Source organism: Parambassis ranga, chromosome 6, assembly GCF_900634625.1.
Source record: "Parambassis ranga chromosome 6, fParRan2.1, whole genome shotgun sequence".
In the NCBI taxonomy this organism is placed as follows: domain Eukaryota; kingdom Metazoa; phylum Chordata; class Actinopteri; family Ambassidae; genus Parambassis; species Parambassis ranga.
Window position 1 is genome coordinate 12,554,871 of NC_041027.1, and position 21,431 is coordinate 12,576,301.

Below are 21,431 nucleotides of genomic sequence, written 5' to 3' on the forward strand. Positions count from 1 at the left end.
TCTTCCCACTATATTCCTTTACTGCCTCTCATGCATTGACTGTCTATCAGTCTTTCAATCCCTCTGTGATACCCCAACTCTGCTCTCTACCCAGCATGCTTCACTTTCCCCCCCTCCCTCTCTCTTCTTTCCCCTCTCTGTGGCAGCGCAGAAGGGTCTCCCCAGGGACTGTCCTAATTAGGCCATAAAAACCAGGGAAGTGAAGGAATAAAAGAGAACAACCCCATCACGCTGTCCTGCTTTAGTGCCTCATAAGGCCACGTACCAGTGATAATTATGGCAAATGAACAAGATTAAAGCAGAGAGTTGTATAATGTATATAAGTATGCACAATTAGTTTTGGGGGCTTGTGTATGGCAGCCTCATATAGCTCCTGTTACACAATCAAAAATGCTGAATGCTGGTAATCCTCACAATAAAGTTACTCACTGCTATTTTGAGCCACTCTGCTGAGTACAGCTTGTAGGTTTGGGTGTAGGCTTCTGCAGCATAAAAGCATTCATATTTCCTTTCCCTAGTTGTTCTCTTGACTATAAAATTGTGGAACTAAATCCGAGAAATACACTTCCAGCAGGTTCTTAGCTTAGCTTAGCTATGGTGTGACACAAATCAGCTTTAAAACGTTTAAAACGCTCGTTGGTACCTACAGAAGACGATGGTTGGCATGGGTTCTAGTTTAGGAAAACAAGAAACGACTTGTACTGCAGAGGGTCCGCAAGCAAAATAACAATGTTGTAATAAATATGCTTAAATAGTTTACTGGGAACAATTCCTCCAAATGAAACCCAATTTTGTGCAGTGTAACTTCTGTGCGTGTTTTCTCAGCAGGGTTTTACTCTTAACTCCCTAAGCAGCCTGAGCTGCCCTAATTACTGTTATAAAATATTAATATAATATTATGAGTTGCAGCTTTTTGGTCTGTGATAAATCACTCTGTGTGCATTAATGGTCTATGATAATAAATCACCATTAGTGAGTATCAACAGAGAGAAAGAGTTTTGACTAAATCTGTCAACGCCATTTATAATTCGTGTAATTATTCTACATCTTGAGAATTAGCCGCGCCACTCCTGCTCTGCAAACGAGTGTTGTATTTTTTTGTGAGAGAAGTCTACCCCTTTACAACTCAGCTTTGAACTGAGCTATAAAGGGTCAGCTGTGTGCAAGAGTGCCCAGGGGCCATCTATACTAAGGCCACTGCCTCTGAGACCTGTGATTGAAAATACCTGCTCTTTGTATTTTGCCTCTTGGTGGGAGGAACCTTTGAAAACGGTGATATGCACCCATAGAGAATATCGCATCTCTCAAATGGAGGGGCTTCTGTGCGGTTAAGGTCAAGAGTAAGGGCGGACTAGAGGAAAGGAAAACGTCCATTGCTTTTATCTGATGGCTGACTGACAGGCTGAGGAGCAACAATAGCGTTGCTGCTGACAGTTTCACAGTTGCAGAACTTAACTTGGAGCACCGTGGTTAATGTTTAGGGATTTCTTTGAGAGATACTGACTGGCAGTGTCACAGGCAGAGAGGCTCACCTACAGTAGCTGGTGGGTCTTTGCTGCTCCTCATGTCTAATATCAGTTCCTGTCTTGAGCAGAAGCTAATGAAGCCCCTAAGCTCTGTATCTCTCCATCTCATTTCATCGGATTTCCTCAAGAGGCTGTAATTATCACTGCCAGGTTTTTAACACAGAGAGAACAAGCATCAGAGGAAGTGTTGCTTTGTGTTGACTACTTGGATCCTAGTTCAGATTTGACCTTTATTCTCTGCCTCTTCATTTGATCTTGGACTCAGAGCTGCTTGATAAAAAAGTCTTTCATAAATTAAAGTGTCAGCAGACATGCAAATTCACAAGACTTTTCAAGTCAAAGTACTTTCCCTTCACACTGAATTCAGGCGTGAATTCAGAGTGGTGCTTGAAAGTTATTGAAGCCTTTATAATTGTCTGGATTTCAGGATTTCTTCTACCTAGCTTACAGGTCTGTTACCAAAATAGCATGCAAACAGTAGAGTGCAGCTTTATCCAGTGGTTTCCTATGAGGTAGGGCTGAACGATTTTAAGAATAAATTGAATTGCGATTTTTCTGACAAATATTGCGATTTCGATTTCATCCACGATTTTTTTCAAATCAAGTTTTAGTGCACATGAGCATTTGCAAAGATCACAGAATGTGCTCGTAGCATTTAATACATTCGTATACAAGCGGCCCTTCCACTGCGACACACCTCGCGGGCGCACACACACACACACACACACAGGCTTAGAAGACGCGCCGCTGCTGCCGGCAGAAACAGTACCGAACATAAAGGTGGAGTTCGTTTTAGGGACCAGTTCCTCCGTTTTCTTTTCGTTTTCAGCCGTAGCATTTGACAAAACAAAACCTGATTCAGTTAGGAGCAGTGCAAAAAACCGTGGCTTTGACGATCTCAAAATCGCGTTGTCTGAGATCGCAATTTTCGGTCTAAAACGATAGATCGTTCAGCCCTACTATGAGGTGTAAAAATGACTCCATCTTTTTACTTTGAAACCATCTTACTGCTTGTTCATGCTGTCTAAGCAGTCTGTGTCCACTGTATAAGGTCCTATCATGCTGATGAAGTGATCTGTTGTTGTTAGAGGCGACATAGCTCACCGGGTCTGCCGGGGCAGGCGCTTCATTAGAGTCGTATGACAAGTAGAAGGGAGCCATAGTGATTTATCATTGCCTCCATTTAAATTACCCTCCTGGTGGCTGTGGTTACTGTGGCCTTCAACGCCCCAGTAATTGATCAGTCATCACAGGCTCTCTTACAGTAACTTTCCTTGACACAGACTGTAACAATAATTAATGAAGCAGAGTTCTGTGCTGAGATTTATTTAATTTTCTGTTCCACTGTGTTGTGATTGGATTTTCTTGCACAGTTTGTAAAAGCTGCATTGAAATCCGTCTTAAACGGCCACTAATCCCCTTAAAGAATTTCATTAGCCTGGCTTTCAGTGTTTAGTGTCATATTATATTATGATGTACTTTGCTGCCTTTTTAATGGGATCTTGAAGAATGATTTGGTTCTCAAATATTTGAGAATACGTGACCAGATCAGGACTTTTGCAGCAGTGTCCTGGTGAATGAGGAGAGCAAAGTAATTCTCCTGAGGTACCCACACATATGCTGAGTCGAAACTTTTCAACTTTAAGTTCACAAATTGTTGGTTATTCTGAGTTGACAACACTTTACGAAGACCTAAAATCAGTCTCCCTGAGTTACCTCTGTCTCACACACACACAAAGTCCGCATCTATGTGTGAGGAAAATATCTATACTGTGGCTGTTTGGGCACAAAGGACAGGAAAACGCAGACAAATCTGTTTGGAAAAGTGACACATCTCAGCTCTGCCTGTTCCTTTTTTAAGTGTTCTGAAAAACATCAGAACTGCCTGTTCAATGACAAACCTGTTAAAGCGGTATGCAAGTAGCCTAGCTTATCATATGCCTGCACAGACTACCTTTTGAATAAAGCAGTTCCTATAGCAGATTAATGACACATTATTTTATTGATTTATCCCTAATGTGGTAGAGGATTAATCCCTAATACTGCATGTTGATGCCAGAGAGTTTTGTGGGAAGGATTTACAGATGTAGACATGCTTTAATTATTGTTTCTTTTTAGTAAATGAGTTTACCTGGAAATGTGTCCACAGAGATTTGGCTTCATATTTCACCATTCACACGCCTACATTCAAATGAAATAGAGACTAAAACTGCTTTTTGAATCAGGATCTAAGCATATATATATATATATATATATGTATATATATATATATATTACTGCTTGACACTTAGGAGGAGTGGACACTCAAGGAACTGCAGGTTTTGAGACCATTTTACCTAAGTGCCTATTACTGTATTATATCTAGGGGTGTGCGATTTGACGATAAATGATCGTGAAGGATTTGAACGTGTCGGCGATCTGCCAGAACGGACAGATCGTTTTATCATCCATGGAGCACCTTCTATTAATTGCAGTTCCATGTTCGCGCAGACGCATGAGTTTTTTTCACTTGTTTTCACACTGTGAACACGACCAACCAATGACAGCCAGCTCGTTATATTCAAGTTCGCTGCTGTTCTGCCATCACCGAGTGTGTACATCAGATGCAGACAGAGGCAACATGACGTCACCAAAACAATAACGCAGGCATTCGATGAAGAGGCTCCATATGAAGACTCTAGTAAACCTGTGGACAGAGGTGACAGCAGCAGCTCCGTTTGTCCTTAGATATGATTCCCATTAAAGTTTGATCATTTGTTCTAAATCACATTGAACTTTAGGAGTTACTTAAGTCTCAATACTGTATTTATTATTTAACCTTAGGAGGCACACTTAAATCTGTTTAAATGACTGTTGAATAATACTTTACAGAACTACATTAGTCTTCTTTTTAACCTATTTGAAATAAAACTTTATTTTGTTCTGTAATTGTTATTTTCATGTGTATTGAAAACTAATACTGAGTGCACGTTATCAGAGTTGTTCTTTGCCTTTTAAATCTACTGATAGTTTTTTGAGAAGTGACAGAGTAGGCTACCTGAAGTCATTTACACAGAAACATGCAATTTAGTGTCAATGTAAAAACAAATCGTGATAAAATCGTGATCGTGATTTTACCATTAAAGAATCGTGATATAAAATTTTTGCCATATCGCCCACCCCGAACTATATCAATCAGTGGATTAAAGCCCTGAGCCTTAGAGCTAAATGACTGAAAGGAGTCTTTCAGTCATATCCTGAGTCCACACAAAGTTTCATTCTGCACCGATGTTGTGATCTGCATGAAAGATTGATTGTGTCTAAGTGCAGGTTTGTGAGAGGATCGCCTAAATTGAAGAAATTCAGTGCATGATTGAACTTTGGTCTGCATTGCTTTTAGCTCCAGTAATGATAGAGAGTTTACTGTGTGTGTGCAGGTCAACACATCTCCATCATGTGCATTTACAATGCATGGCAGGTGACCCTGAATCACTTCTTCTCTTTCAGACTACTGCAGGGTCATACATTCTCTTTCAATTTCCTATGTTTTTTTTATAATGGATGAGCACCGGCTGGGCTGCTCAGCCTTGTACATCATGTAGTGTGATGGGAAGACTGAGGAAGATCCACTTAAAAAAACATACCACAAATAGAAAACTGAACAGGCTAAATTTTCCCAGAGCAGAGTTTCATAGCTCCTGTTTTGTAGCTCAGACTTGTGAATGGAGTTCTGTGCTGAAAACATGATGGTAAAAATTGAAGTAGTGACGTGACCTATTTCTTGTTAAGACATAGAACCAGCTGACTCTCATTTCACAGCGACAGCTCTCAGCATGACTAGTCTTGTTGTGATTTTCACCTCTTTTAGACTTTTTCTCCTTTTGTCTGTAGAATGAACGAGTGAAATGTGTCCATACATATATGTCTTATCATTTCTCTAGTTTGGGCCTTGATCCTCAGTCTTCCTTCCTCTCAAGGAGGATCAAGGATCAAGGAGGATTGCTTGAGTGAGGAACCCTGTTAAGGTGGCACAGTTTAAAATATGCTCAAGCCCAAGTACAGACTATTTACTATATACTGTTACAGCTCTGTTGAGCAAGCGAATACAGGAAATTTGTATTAGCACTGATTGCTTTTACTTGCTTTTCAAATACAGAGCAGTTGATCAGCTTTAAGTGCAGAGGGATACATCAGGTACAGCCTCAATGAGCAGGTTAAGTATAGAACTACAGGCAATATAAGGCTCTCAGTGTGGTTTGTGTGACCCAGCACTACTACACTGTGTTATCAAGATAAACAGTGCCTGTTACCCTGCTGTCCTGACACATGGAAAGGCTCTCAAGCTGTGCTGCATGCACTTCACAAAATCTGCGGTTGGGGTTGTTCGCAATATCACAGAGCACAAATGTCCTAACCCTGTCGTTGCTTAAGAGCTAACGCTTACATTTGATTTGTCAGTACCTGTATTCAGACGGACACATAAAGCGATTTTAGCAGCAGAACAAGCAGAAATCTGTGATATTATGTCTTTAGGAGGTGGTGTGGTTAGAAAATGTGGCTTGGTTCCGGAAAAATACTGTGATGTTGTAAAAGATGTTCCCAATAGTCATTGTAAAACGCACACAATATTGGGAAATAATAAAATTGCAATTATTGTAATAATAAACTTCAATTTAAAAATTAATTTACAGTTCAACATAATGTGACTGCCATGTCTTTGTATATAGCGGCACAGGAACAAGGCCTTTTTTAGGACTTCCAGTTCCCTCGCCCTCCCTTCCTCATTTAGATGTCTGAAATAATCAATCATCATCATCAAGTGTCCTGCTTAACCCTATTAAATACAAGTAGTTCCTTTAACAATCATCATAATTACAGATATTTTGAACAATGTTTCTCTTCTCAATACCTCTGTGATTTTGAGGTACAAATTTTTTTCTATCAAAAGTAAACTTAGGAACATTGGGTTGGGACTCCTGGGGTCCTTGATGTAAGAGGATAGCAATATGATTACTCAGTCAATATCAAGCTGTCCAACCTCACACGATGATTGGAGAAGGCACTACAGACAAGCAGGAACACTGGTGAGCAAATCAAGACAGGGATGGCGACCTCTCAGAGTCAGCGGGAGAGGAAGTGCCAGGACAATCAAATGTGCAGCATTAATAGGGCCCTCTGAGGACTTCTTTGCTGCAAATAAATACTTCCTCTCCCCTCTCCTGCGTGATGAGATGTCTGCGGTTGCTGGCTGCTTGTCATGAAGCTCTCTATCCCATCTGTGCTCTTAGCACTCTAATGAAGAGAGTGATGAGAACTGTGTTTTTGATTTTAATGAGCAATGAGTGTACTTCACAGAGGATGTGGGTGTGTTGATATCCTCTTTCGCTCCTTCCCTTTATGAGAGAGGAAAACCACGGAATACAGCTGTTTACTATTTTCCTCAGGCATGCCAAGACTTGCAAGTTATAGCACTTCAAACATCACACTTATGTGAGCTGCATACTGTACTATAATTTGTGGTGACCAACCTAGCTGCAAGCATAGTGGATGAACTTGGAAAAAGAAAGCCTTTTAATGTCAAACTAATTATTTATGGGTTGAAGATGTTTAGGAATGGCCTTGTCCAAAACTGTTTCTTTGGTTCCACAAACACTGATTCAATAAAAGCAGGCCGGTCTATCTACACAAACACAACAATCTCTTGAGCCTTCCTAACCCCAATAAATAGGAGAGAACTAAATTAACAGCACTGACAGCTCACCCATGAGAGATTATAGTTGGAACAACACAACAACAGTTGTAATTTGATTCCAGCTCGTACATGCAGCTTGTTAACTAAAGCAAACAGTAAGTACAGCTGCACTAAAGTGTCAATCATCAGTGGATGACCTGTAGAATCTGGATCACATGACCTGCAGAGAAAACAGCCAAATATTAATGCACAAATGTTTCATGTTTTAACAAACATGTACAACGTTAAAACTGATGTGTTAGTAAGAATTAGGGATGTTCCAATCAGGTTTTTTGCCCTCTCAGTCCGAGTCATTTGATTTCGAGTATCTGCCAAAACCAAGTCCCGATCCGATACTTTTAGGGTTCATTTGTGCAAAGAGCACTTGCCACTGACTGCTCATTGCAGCCACATCATCCGCCCCTTTCTAGGGATACAATTATTACACAAACTGCCCAAAACGCATTGCCGCAGGTTCTAAAATACTTCCGTTCAACTTGCTAAACTTTACAAAGGCAACAGCGCATCCCATTCTCAAACCCAGGACCTCTCAAAGCAACAACCATACCCCTACACTACAGCACAGTGAGACATCCCAAGCAGCACTATGCTGGATTAATCCGCAGAAACGCATTAGCGATAACAGCCCTAACACATATATATCCGAGTCCTGATCGGGAGGTAACATCCGATACCGATGAAGTCTAAAACCATGTAATAAGGTTTCCGATCTTGTGATCGGGTCGGGACATCCCTAGTAAGAAAAGGTCATACCTGGACAGGTAGCTGATCCCATTGTTGAGTCGACATGTTGCTGAGAATGCCCTACAGTCTACTACTTGCAGAGTCCAGTAGAGTTTTGATACATGTTGTGCCACCCTCATAGGCCAGATTTTACAAAGGTCTTAGCCACACCAGCAGCAGGACAGCCAACGGTCAAATCAATATTTGACCCTACATCATACTGTTGGTACAGATGATGTAATCCCATGAAAAGTGATCTTACTTAATTGGAGGGACTTGTTGATTTTATAGTAAGTATGAAGAAAGGACCACATCAGAACAGTGAACAATCAGTGTAAACAGCAGCTCAGAAAGAAGCCATTCTAATGATGATACACGCATAAAGAAAAACAGCAGCAGTTCCTGCTGGAGGTGAAACGCTGGTGGACAGGGAGAAGGAGGGGGATCAGGCTAATAAGATCACTGAGCAGGAAGAAATAAGAGGATCAATAGGTGTTATTCAGGGAGGATGGAGAAGAATGTGGCAAATGGCACAGAGGTACAGCATGTCTCTAATCTTTGATTCTTTATAATGAGAAGCTCACAGAGATAGGCCGGCAGGTAGGATTAAGCCTTCTCAAGTTTATGACTTACAGTATCGGCACTCAGTGCCGCATCGCTGCTTGAATTTTAAAAACATCATCTTAGAGAGTGAAGGAAGAAATCTCATTAAAATCCTAGTCCCTCACACACACACACAAACATATTTCAGACTTCAGCTGTAAACCCTGGGATTAGTATTACCTGAAAACATGAAGCAGTTTGTCAGCTCCTGAAGGCCACACCAGTGCCTCTCTTCCTGGCTGGGTCTGTGACACAGCTGTAAATTGTCACCAAAATTCCTCCCATAAATCCAGCAGTCAGAGGTTCAATCAGTTTATTTCTAATTGGTGTTCACCCAACATGTGTTGAGCATCAGTAGGCTCACACTGAAGTGTCTAGTCTATTCTTTGCATGTAAATGTATTGTTGTTTTCAGCACATCATGGGCAAAAACAACCTCTGCAAACGTTTTAATAATTTCTGTCTGTCTATTACCAGCAGCGCTGTTGTAGTTCTGAGTGTTTTGTCCTACATGAAAGAATGACATCCAGTACTTGGAAACAGCCAAAGGATTCACATCTTCATTTAGTGTGAGACTTACTGTGTTGCCCTTACTGTATCAACAGCTGTGCTAGGACTATACTACTTGTCATTATGTTATTAGTTTGGCCTTGTATCTCTGAGAAAATATGTTTTAACGCTCAGATCGGCAGGCTTGAGTCTTGTTCTCCTCATCTTAAGTGTTTTTCTTGGATGGACAGAAAACAGATTAAATGTGTCACATGTAATGAGTGAGTTCTGCCTCAAGGTCTTTGGAAGGGTTCAGCATGTTTTGTTCACTAAGCTCTGTCTCCATTCAAAACAAACGGTCTCTTACATGCACAAGAGCAGCATGCAAGGTCAACTTTCCACCATGTTTGTTTCTGCTATAAAACGTCTGCATTGAAGACTGTACTACAGGAGGCAATTTAAAGTGTAAAGAAGACAAGAAACAACGAGTTCCCATCATGTCTTAGTTTGAACTAGTCTGATTGTTATTCTGTGAGGCGTTTTGGCCCAAAGAGTATTCTTTTTGTTGGACATCCTTGAGATTGTTGTGTGTTAAAAATCCCAGTAGATCAGCACTGTCTGTGCGTTCGGATGCTTGAACATCAGTTGGTCGTCTTCACGCCTAAATGCATTAAGTTGCTGCCATGTGATTGGCCTATTAATGAGCAGGTGCACCTAATGACGTGTGTGGAGTGTATTTTTGCTCTGTACTGTCCATACATATCAGACTTATTTATATCTGTTTAGCTTTAAGGGTGATTAAGTCCATGAAATTGCAGCTTGAAATGTTTTCATAGATCATTACAGACAATTATCGGTGGACACGTTTGTTTATTTTCTCTGTTGATCCCATAAAGCCCTTTGTGTGTCTAAAAACCATAAAGATTTTACATTTTTGCATGAGTACATTGTAAAACAAACAGACCACATAATCACTGCGTTGTGTTGTCGTTTTTTGTGTGTGTGTTGTTCAAATATTGGGCCTAATTAGAAGGCTCATCACACTCTATTGATCTTTGGATTAGTGTCTGATGAGAGCAACAGTGATGCAACAAAAGGCAACATGAATGTAGACCTCTCCATAATATAACAAGCGCTCACCATAGCCTGCAGGCTAAACATTAAAGAAGGTGATGGAGTGTAAAGGGAAACTTTGTACACTTTTCTTTGGGTTGCACATCATTCTGTATTTATAACCATACCATTATGAGTGTATGTGTATGGTTTGGATTTGTCCTTGGTTAAGGTGAATACCTTTACAAATATCCCACTGCTGCATTGGTAAATAAGTAGGGCTGGGTAAAAAAATCGATTTAATCGATTTCGGATCGATTCCATTTAAATTTCGCACTATTGATTAACAGGGCATGAGATCGAGTTTTTTTGTGTTGTGTGATTTTCCTCCCTCAGCGCTCTGGTGCGTGATGACGCCGTCGTTCAGGCACGCAGCCAAAATGGCTAAGGCAGGGAAAACACCGCTCGGCAAGCCGTCCCAAATGAAATTCGAAGTGTGGAATCATTTCAAGTTTAAAAGGACAAAGGACGAAGAGCTTGATTAAACCAAGGTAGTTTGCAACATATGCCAAGCAGAGCTCAGTTATTGTAGGAATACTACAAACCTCAGAAACCACCTGACAAGATACCACACTATGCTAAACTTAGCTTCCGACAGCACACCGCCCGGAGCAAAACAAAAGAAACTGAAGGACCTGCCAGCATTACCATCAGAGTCTTCGCGGCCATCGCAACTTTTGTTTGCAGAGATTTACGCCCATACTCGGCAGTGGAAACTGAAGGATTCCGGCAGCTCATGCAGGTGCTCGAACCACACTACGTTATGGTGCAACGTAAACATCTGAATGAAACTGTGATCCCCATGATGTATACATCTGTGGAAGATGTGACACAAATGAAAATGCAGTCAGCAAACGGCAAATGTCAATGAGCTCCTTTTCCTCAACAAGGATCTCTGTGTGACAGTTTAAGTTTACTGTCTATGTTTGTTAATTTTTTTCATGTAAAAAGTGCAATTTTCTGCAACATTCATGAGCACTTTTTACATTTGCACTTTGATTTGCACTTTTTTCAATACAGTAGGATAAGACAGTTTTGTTTACAGTTACATGTGAACTGTCAAATTTACAAAATAAAGACGTGTATTTTGCAACGTATTGTATATTTTCATTATTTAAGAGCAGATTGAATCGATTCAGATTGAATCGAATTGAATCGAATTGAATCGAATTGAATCGTGATTCATCAATTTAAAACCCTAAGAATCGAAATCGAAATGATCTAGGAAATTGATGGTAATACCCAGCCCTATAAATAAGCACTCCTCATTTTGAATAACGATCTCCCAACTGAGGGGTATTGATGGCCAACAAGGCAGGTGAAAGAGCAGCCAGGAGGAGCAGGTTGTATGTCAGCAGACGTGAGTGCTTAGAAATAGCTGATAAGTCGAGCATGTGCCAATCAGAGTGTGCTGTATCATGCTGCATGGAATTTAAATCGCCAAAAGCAAGCAATATTTAAAAGCTAAGCTTCGATTCAACTCTTAATAAATCATATTTAGAAATTCTGTCATCAGACAGTTAAAGAGTTTTTATTCATAGGTTCAGCATCAGCGTATTGATGTGCATGTCAATTTAGAGTTTTATATCTAATTTCAAAGAAAAGTTTCCTTCATTTAAAAGTCATCAAGAGAAGAGAAGGTTATTAAACCGTTGGGAAAATATGGATTTTGAAGTTTACATAGTCTGCTCTTCTTCCGCTATAATTGTAGTCAGAGGCTAGAAGTAAAACGCTGTGTCACAGCTGCATATTAACTTGACTGTAATTATTTCTAGTGGTGTTGCCTTTATGCCCGAGGTTCACATACAGAGGAGACCTCAGTCAAACTTATTTAGCTTGTTACCATCATATTTATTCAGTTATTCAGTGCTCTCAGTTTAGTGACCTTATCTGTCACTGTTCAGCATCACTGGTGTTTACATGGTATGCAAATCCTATAATAATAGTGATACTACGCAAAGAGGATGGCATTAATATAGTACACAATGATTTCGTTCGCATTTCTATAAGCTGTGTGGAGAAGTATTACAACTACTGGTGTGGGGACATTATTTAAATAAAAAAAAAAGCCTTGTGAGTCTGAGGAACACTCAAAAAATAAACAAACTAACACAGTACTAAAGACTCAACAACAACGACTTCACCAGCAGATGTGACCATAAAGGTCCCCTCAACCCAATTTCCCCCGGAGAGCACTCCATATGACAAACGACAACAAGGCCATAATAGTCCCCATCGCTGCCATCCCAGAGTTCATCCTGTGCTGAAATGAGGCCAGCTCTACTTTTAATAACAAAGTCTGCGTCTTCGCTTATCCTCCGTCTCCCAGTGGACCGAGGGGAAAATTGGATTTCACTCTTGTTTTTAAGAGGCTGATATTATCTCTTTTGGGGTGGAAAACGTGTTTTAATAATTAAAATGATTTTGAAAATGACCAATTATGCTTCTTTTCACTGAACGTCTGGCTCTGGGCGGTGTTAGAGGACACGTGTCTCTCAGGAGAGTTTCCTGTTTTAATCACTTAAGGAAGTCTTCATCCCCCTCCTTTCTCTTGTCTCTGTGTCCCATCCATCTCTGTTAAGCTGCTGAATTATGTAGATTCTTGTCTGCACTGTGGTTCATGCATATAAAAAATATAGGACATAGGTCACTTATCAAATAACTGCTTCTTCTCCTACCTGTTTTTACTCAACCCAACTCTTTTAGAAATTTTGAATATAGATTTTGTTACCTTAAAGGTAGGGTAGGAGATTTCATTCTGATGCACATTTTGTTAAATTAGTGTAACTTCTCTTTACAATCCGATAGCAACCAATTAGTTCGGCAGTTTCGCATTAAAACGAAGAATATGAATCATCTGTGGAAGCTATAAAACACTAAAAACATCAGCCAATCCTCCGGGTGGACCCTGCATGGAGTATTGGCTGGTTGTCACTCTCTTCCTGCTCTGCGCGCACCAGAGAGGTACGTGCATGATGGCCGAAGTCACAGACCGCAGCTCGTCTTCAGGTGATGCGTGTCCATGTGATTGGGAGGCGTGGCTTCGGGGTGAGCTCCGAGAGAAAGGGGCGTGTGTTTACTTTGGAAATCTGGCTGACTCTCACTGAGTTTTCAAAATCTCCTACCATACCTAAATAATTGCTTTAGTGATCATAGCAACATTGTCATGGCAGAAGTGATTGACCCCGAGACCTTACCTAAATATTTCAAGTTGAATATGAGATTTTTCATTGATTGTAAATGTGCGCACCAGCTAAGCTGTGAGCTACATGATGTAGCAAAATACTGGATAACCGCATCTAATTCATCAAAACTCTAAGGGCTTGTCTGACCAATTTGCTAAGTGACTCATTTTGCAAATGTTTTTACACAAATTTTATGCAATCTACTTCATTTTCATCCACAAACATTCCCTTCTGCCTCTGACTTGGCAATAATTGCCTTCCCCCTTTGGATGTGTTGTTCAGCTAACATTTGCCTACAGGCTCTACATCCAACTTTCCACAGGCCTGACAGGCGGCTCACCACTTAATTGAACATTTCTGTTCTTACATATGAAGAAAAATCAGCCGACTTAAATGTCTCTGTGGTTTGAATTGCTGCTCAAAGCTTATCGTGAGTTGGAAATAAAAGGTTAGTGGCATTAGCAAAGTTTTATGAGATAAAGAAAGACCTTCAGACAATAAAAAAATCAAACTGAGCAGTAGTCTTTAATTGCCCGGACAAATAGCACAGCACTGCTTGCATGTTTGGACTTGGATTGGCTGTGAAAATGCCATCTGTTAGTTCTTACTTTAATATACAAGCCTCCACAAGAGTGAAGGAAGGGCATACCAAATAACACCAAAGAAATAAAGAGCCTATAATGTGCACCTCAATTTTTTGTATTCATATAAACTTGCTTATTTTCATTTTAACCATGCGATAGCAGTGGTTAAATGGCAGCTATGGCATTGTGGCTGGTAACACAAGTGGACCTAGTGCAAAGAATGTTTTAATATAGAGATTTTAATAGTACCAGGCAGGATACGAGCAGTTCTAGCTTGTAATAAAAAAAAGAAGAAGAGGGCTTCTGACAAGGAGGGAGTTTCAGTCGTTTAGAGGGGAGCTGGGCCAGATCAAGAAAAATAGTCAGGGGTTTGCATGGAGGCTTTAAGAGGGGATAGAAACACACACACAGAGTTTAAGAAATATTATTAAGGGCTCAGGTGTCAAAAACTGCAGTTCCTTGCACAGCCTCCAGAATTGAGTCAATCCTCGTAGACCTCCATGATACACTACCCCCTGGGGGTCTTTTTTAAAGAAGTGCACTTTTTGACATTTAAACATAATCTTTTTTTCTCAGCCCTGGAGGTTGTGACACCCACTTACACTACCCTTGTCCTTCACACACACACACACAGACATCCTCACTCTTCACCTCCCCCTTTCTCACTCACTGTGTCAGGCTGGCAGTGGACAGACTGCCCTGTATGTGAACATATGAGCAGCCCACACTGTGTGTGGCGACAGCCTCTGACATCATGTGGCCCCTGTACAGAGGAGGCCTGGCCTCCTCCACCTTCTACGTCAGACCCCTTGCCAAGACTCTATTTCCTGCCCCTCGCTCACAGTCCACAATCGATAAATGACAAAATGTCAAACACATTTGTTTCCGTATCCTCCCCCCCGGCAGGAACTCTATCTGCCGGTTGGACTGGTGTCAAGGCTGCCAGAGCTGTAATCTGTTACAGAGCGCTGCTGATAGAAATACTACTGACAGATTTATGTTTGGGCTCAGTGAGAATCGATCATTTCTTCTTACAAATTGTCTTCTGAGCAACCTTTTTTTTTTTTTGAAATCTAATTTATCTCATTTTGATTACCCAGCGCAAATCATTTAGGCAACAGAGCCTGCATTATTAATGTCCTCATCAATAGAGAAGGCAAAACAGAGACCAAGCGAGGGATCAAACCACTAATTAAAACCAACTGAACTCCAAATAATATGCATTTAAAGAGTCCTAAGAACAATAAATTCCCCTTTGAAAGAACTCCTACTACTGCTGCTGTGTCCTTTTTAACAATTATCTTTATAACCTCGTATTTCAAACAAACTGAGAGAATGAAATCCATCGGCAGGAAGATTATGACTATCAAAACACGCCATTTTATCAAAGATAAAATGGATAGTGATGCAAATTAGGGATGTCCCGATCAGGTTTTTTTGCCCTCGAGTCCAAGTCTGAGTCATTTGATTTTGAGTATCTGCCGATACCGAGTCCCGATCCGATACTTTCTATAAAGGCAGTCGTTGCGGCAAAACCCGTGTGTGTGTGCGTGCGTGCGTGTGTGGCCACACTGGGAGATTTCACACACGCAGCACATCAAGATCTCGAACCCAGAACCTCTCGCACCAAAAGCAACTGTCATACCCCTGCGCTACAGGACACAGAGCCACCCTGCACAGAAAGCGTTAACTTTGACAGCCCTAAAAAATATATATCCGAGTCCTGATCGGGAGGTAATGTCCGATTCCGATCGAGTCTGAAATCATGTAATCGGGCCCGATTTCCGATCGCGTGATCGGATCGGGACATCCCTAATGCAAATTGCAAACATTGTAAAAAATTGCATAGAAATGTCACAGCATGTTCTCAGTATTTTAGGGAGGTGAGACCTGTATGTATGTATCTTATCAATGTACTGCTAGAGGCCTGGCTCTGGAGATGGTAGTAGTGTTGCTAATAGTAAACTGTAAGATTATGCTGATTAATATACCAAAATAGAAAACCTACTCTGGACCTGCTATTAACAGCAGAGCTAAGCAGTTGACATCTGTTGCTTCTTTTAAGCAGTTTGGAGAATTCAAGGATTACCAGTAATGTTAGAGCACAGAATCCTAATCAAACCCTTATAAAGTGCAACGTTGGACTAATAATCTTAGTATTTCGTAGAACTCTGCTGTACTTCTGACCCTAATGAACATGTACACTGGTCAACGTTGAACCTCACAGATGTGCTCTTACTTCTCAACACATCGGCCACATATTTTTGCTCATTGTTACCAGATACTTTTTTTCCTTTTTCCACTTACACGCCATCCTCTTGTCTCAGCTGTCTCTAATGTACATCGCTCCATCAAACAAGAGGCACAAAATCAATAGCTCGCTTTCAATTTTGTGTGCAGGAGTAACACCCTGTTTCTAATCAATACTGTCAGGCTGGACCTTAAATGTAACAGGTGTGTGTGTGTGTCTGATTTTTACTCCTCAGCTGTGGAGACTAAAGATTTTTATTAGTTTGTGTTGGTAATTGTTCCAAAAATGGAACTGAAGGGGGAAACATTGGAGCTCAGAGGATTGTGGTTGTGGAACTTTAACTAATTTTTAATTTAAAGTAAATACAGCATAAGCTTGTGGACTTCCAAATATGTGCAGCAGACGAAGACAGGTGTGGCCCTGTACCTGAGCTGAGGGGCCTTCATTTCACCATGCTTCTCCTGCTCTGTTTTTCTCTCCTGTGCTTCGTCTCTTGTTTCCTCACACTGCTTATCCTCGCCCATAGGGAGTGCTGCGTAGATTGTCTAAACATCAGCAGGCGGCCCTGGGTAATGTAGCTACATCCCTCTTTGGACTTGAGAGAATTGATGTAAGTCTGCTACAGCAACATTGTCTGACACTCCATATCTCTGCTTCTTTATGATTTTGGCTTCTTTATCATAACGGCCTGCCAGAGGCCTTTTTATCTTGATTTTTCACCAACCATGCATCATGAAGACTTTTCAATATATGGAGTATGTTTTATCTAAGCTATGGAACATGTATAACAAACTCTTTGTGTACGCTGTAATTCAATAAATCCAAACAGCCTGGGGCACTTTTATCAATGTATCCTGATAAAAGCATGTTCCAAGCTAGTGGCTGCCATGGAAACAGAGATGATGAGAGGCTCTTTGCTGTTTTCCTTCTAATCTCGACTTTTAGATTTTATTTCCTTTAAAGGTCTCTTTAAGTAAATGAAGTCAGCATCCGGTTCAGAGGCAGAGAGGGGGGACTTATTTGACCTCAACATTCAACTGTCTGGATCTTTCAGTACACCTTGCAAGCAGTTCAAGGACCTAAGGCATTTCATTTGCACTAAAATCTTCAAATAAAATCAGGACAGGGGAAAAAAAGCCTTTTGCTTGAAAGAGATTTACAGCTACTTAACCCATTGTGACACTTCCACCCCATTCCACTTTTTGTTTTTTAGAAGTATAGAAATGTTGTTTCATTTTAATTTAGATAAACAAGACCTTGAGGTTTATCGCTGGTATGTTTTATTTTGCCATCTATTGGTCATATTCAGATGTGTATTAATACCCACTTCTCTTTGTTAGATGACTATGCTTTAATTATGTTTTTCAGAGTACCTTGGAAGGCCTCGCCTTGAACTGAGACAGCATAATGTTTTATTTTCACCTAATAACACATTTTCTTTTTAGCCCTGAGTAGTGTCTGCAGGTTTTCCCCCAAGCATTACACACTGGTACCAAAAGCTTTATGGCCAAATTGGAAAAAAAATCTGCAACATAAGTTTGGTGGTGCTCAGATAAAATCCTCTCCACTCATTGTGTATGAGGTAAAAATGAGTAAAAAAAAAAGATTGTGTGCATCATGTAGTTGTGCGGTTTGGCCTCTGCCCAAGCTGTTCCTGTTACAGGAGGCTTCCATTTGGACAGTGAGATAACTTTTAGTGGTCGTTCAGTGAATTTAACAGACAACAAAAAAAAGTTTACCCTGCAGCTGACACATTCAGTGATGAAGAGCACAGCTGTCTGCTGACAGTGTGGCAGCTCACTGATCTATAACTGCAACCCAGTTTGTATACAAACTTTTGTATCTAAATATACTCCAGTTAGCCAAATGAAGAAGATGGAGTTATTCTGGCACACAAATCCAGAATATCTTGATATAACTTTGAAGCAACATCTCATTTAATCTGATATATTTTTAGTTCTCCAAGTGACTGATTGTTCCCCGTGGTCTTTCTTTTCTCCCACTGTACCTACATCTAAATAAACAGGCAACTGTTTTACAAGTTGGTGCATCATACAGTGAAGTGACAAAAGGCTTCACGATTCCTCTGTGGATATGAAGGTTATCAAGTGTTTAGTGAAATAATTACAACTCACAGAGAGGCTGCAAAACAGTGATTGACAAATAATCGTCCTAAACATTAAGACAATTGAGGAATAGTGTAATATTCATTCATAAATTAATTTGCAGCCTGTACAGAGTGTGCCCTGGCTCTCGCCCATAGATGTCTGGGATAGGCTTCAGCCCCCCATGACCCCGTACTACAGGACAAAGCGGGTTCAGAAGATGGATGGATATTAATTTGCTAAATAAACAAATGAGTAGGAATATTGTACCCCCACCCCCCATATTTGCATGCACTAGTCTCTGATAATATCAAAAAATCAAACAGTAAATGGATGAAAGTGGCCACAAGTAAATGAATCCTACCGCCTGCCTTCCAGAAATGAGACAGGAGCTGAATTTATACCTAAGAAGATAAAGTCGAGACCCTTTCTGTTGCAAACAGATTTCACTGCACAGCAGAGTGTGTGCTTATCAACTCGTATAGAAACAGCTGTGGATTTTAATAAACATAAAGTTGAGATACAAACTGTCAGAAATGGATTATGTGTATAACACCTTTACTCAGATCGAGCACATGGACACATGCTGGATGGGTTAGGGTTAGGAAATGAGACGTGGTATCTGACAGTGGAGTCAGAGGCAGCCAGACTTCAGAGCTCCTTGTGTTGCCGTTCGACTAAGGAGAGACAGGATGATGGTAGCATGGCAGAACAGCTTACTGACACAAGGCCAACTGCATGCTACAGAAGCTGATTAGAGTGTAAAGCCTTAAAGGCCAGGGCAAGGATCAGCAGTGTGGAAAGACAGCAGAGTTTTTAATTACCTCCCATACACAAACTGACATTAATTAGTAGACTGTGATATATCATTTAATTCAAAGTCTTTGATGTGTTTGTCAGTGTAAAACTTTGAAACTTTCAAATCTTGAACCAGTTCAGCTTGCAAATGTTTTTCAACCAAATGCATGAGGGTTCCGCTCCAAACCTCCACAAGGCTTGGTACTCCAAACTGCTGTTTGGTGCATGAGTAGTCAAGCAACTCACAGTCTTGTAAAGGTGACCCTCTAAATTCGAAGTCAGCGATGTTCAGCCAGGGGCTTGTGAGTGTTTCTTTACCTGCCTGTCACCTCTCAACAACCGGCTTCTTCAGAGGATGCTGTGCTACGAGGCAAACCTAGCTGCATCTTGCTAATAGCACTTCATCTCTAACTAGCTCTAGTTCCTTTCCTCCCAGAGAACTTGTCCCGAAAACCAGCCTGCAATGCCAAGGTGCTGCATTTATATCGTATGCTAAAGCTGCTGTTTTTGCTGTAAAAGAAGTGAAATTATTACTATTCAAGTGGTGTTACTTCAGTTAAAGATGGGCCGAACTGATCACTGAGTGGCAAAGTTCTGCAGGATTCTCTTTGATTAAACATTTCAAAGGTTTATACATGAATCCGCCTCCCCACCGTGCTCCTGATCGTATCTTTCTGAGGGTATACTTGATCAATTTTACAATAACGGGATTGTTCATGCAATGATTATGCACAATAGTCGAGAAGTGCTGACGGTGTTACTCTCAGAGTCTGCTGTAAATGCTATTGATTGGCCTTCGAAGTCTTCCGACAGAATGAATAGCGTTAATCACATTTGAGTTATTTTTAAAAGTCTCATTTCAAATTCCATTAATAAGTAAATAAGTAATGACTTCCATTGGCTCCATTCAATCTTCCCATTTCTGCACTGCTACAAAAAAGATATATGCCCTTATATCAGCCTTTATGTTATGACCACCTGCCTAAGAGTATGGAGGCTTCCCTGTTGCTGCCAAAACAGCCTAGAGCTGTTGAGGCATGGACTGCATTCAACCTCTGAAGGTGTGCTGAGGTATCTGGCACCAAGACAGATACCTCAGCACACTTGTGGACACACAAGATTTGGAGACTTCGGAGGTCAAGTCACTGCCTTGAATTCACTGTGGTCCTTAAACCAATCGGTTTGCATTAAACTGGATCCATACTCTGCGAGAACAGAGAACTCCCTTCCCCCTGCCGACGTTACACCCACAAAATGACGGACCACCCGTTGTGCAGCACTCTCGTACACATGGCCCGGCAGAACTTTTTCTCTCAGGCTGTGCGTCAACTATGCTGTGATTGGTCGGAATTTATTGTGGGCTTGATGAATGTGGAGAAGTGCAAGAGCTTCTTCAGGTGCAGAACACACAGACAGAAGGAGGAAGTACGACGGCGATGGACAGTTTAGATGAGCAACTGGCAAACAGCTCCTGGAAGGAGAAACACGGCGCACAGAGGAGAGAGTCTGTCCAAAAGGTGGCGATAAAAACTAATCCCAGTATTGATCACAGTGTTACAGCGGCTGGACGCGCACATTAAACATCCGGGAGACGGGATGTATTATTGCAGACAGTCATCCACACGTTCACAGAGTTAAACTCACACAGACCAGAGGTCTGCTACAGTCAGCTACACTGATCTTCTATCTATTGTCATGCTGTACGCCCTCTTCCCTGAACATCATCAGCTCGTTAGGCCAGGTAACCTTTTGTGTGTGACGTGCGCTGCGTAGGAGGGCCGTATGAGGAGTTCTGCACACACACGTCTCGCAGAGTATGGTACCTCTGTGCCGAAAATAACTTTTTTTTTTTACTCTTACCACCCGTGGAGCGAGTTCTCTGTTCTCTGTTCTCTGTTCTCATGGAGTATGGAACAGCCTTTACTCTGCTGAACAGAGGACCGGGGACATCCCAGAGATGCAGCAGATTTGGAGATACACTACACTGAGATAGTCCTAGTTAATGTTACTCAAAATCTCCATCTTAGTAAAAGACTAATAAGTCTATATGTTGTGGTAAATGAATTAACTCCTACCCTTTAGCCAGAAAAAAGGTAGGTCTTAAAAGACAGTCCTCAGAAAAACAACCACAGTAATAAAAGGACTCCTTATCTTGGGTTTTTAGGAATAGTCAAAAGACCAGAGCTAAGGAGTCTAGGGGGTTCATAAGGTAAAAGCAAATCTGATAAATACGACCAATTAGAGCTCTATAACCCAGCACAAATGGTCTTAAACTAACTAATTTTGACTGTCCACGTTAGCTATACTTTAGGTGTTAAGTCTGT

At 41.0% G+C, this 21,431-nt stretch overlaps 1 protein-coding gene across 4 annotated transcripts in view; it reads left to right on the forward strand.

The window, feature by feature from the left end:
* ca10a (carbonic anhydrase Xa) overlaps positions 1-21,431 on the forward strand; it is a 358,548-nt gene that overhangs the window by 86,153 nt on the left and 250,964 nt on the right. Inside the window, exon 2 of one of the 4 annotated variants that reach the window (XM_028408222.1) lies at positions 16,731-16,814. The exons of the other annotated variants lie outside the window; for them this stretch is intronic. The gene's annotated coding sequence lies outside the window, so the exon portion shown is untranslated. The remainder of the gene's footprint in view (positions 1-16,730; positions 16,815-21,431) is intronic. 4 annotated transcript variants of the gene reach the window in all.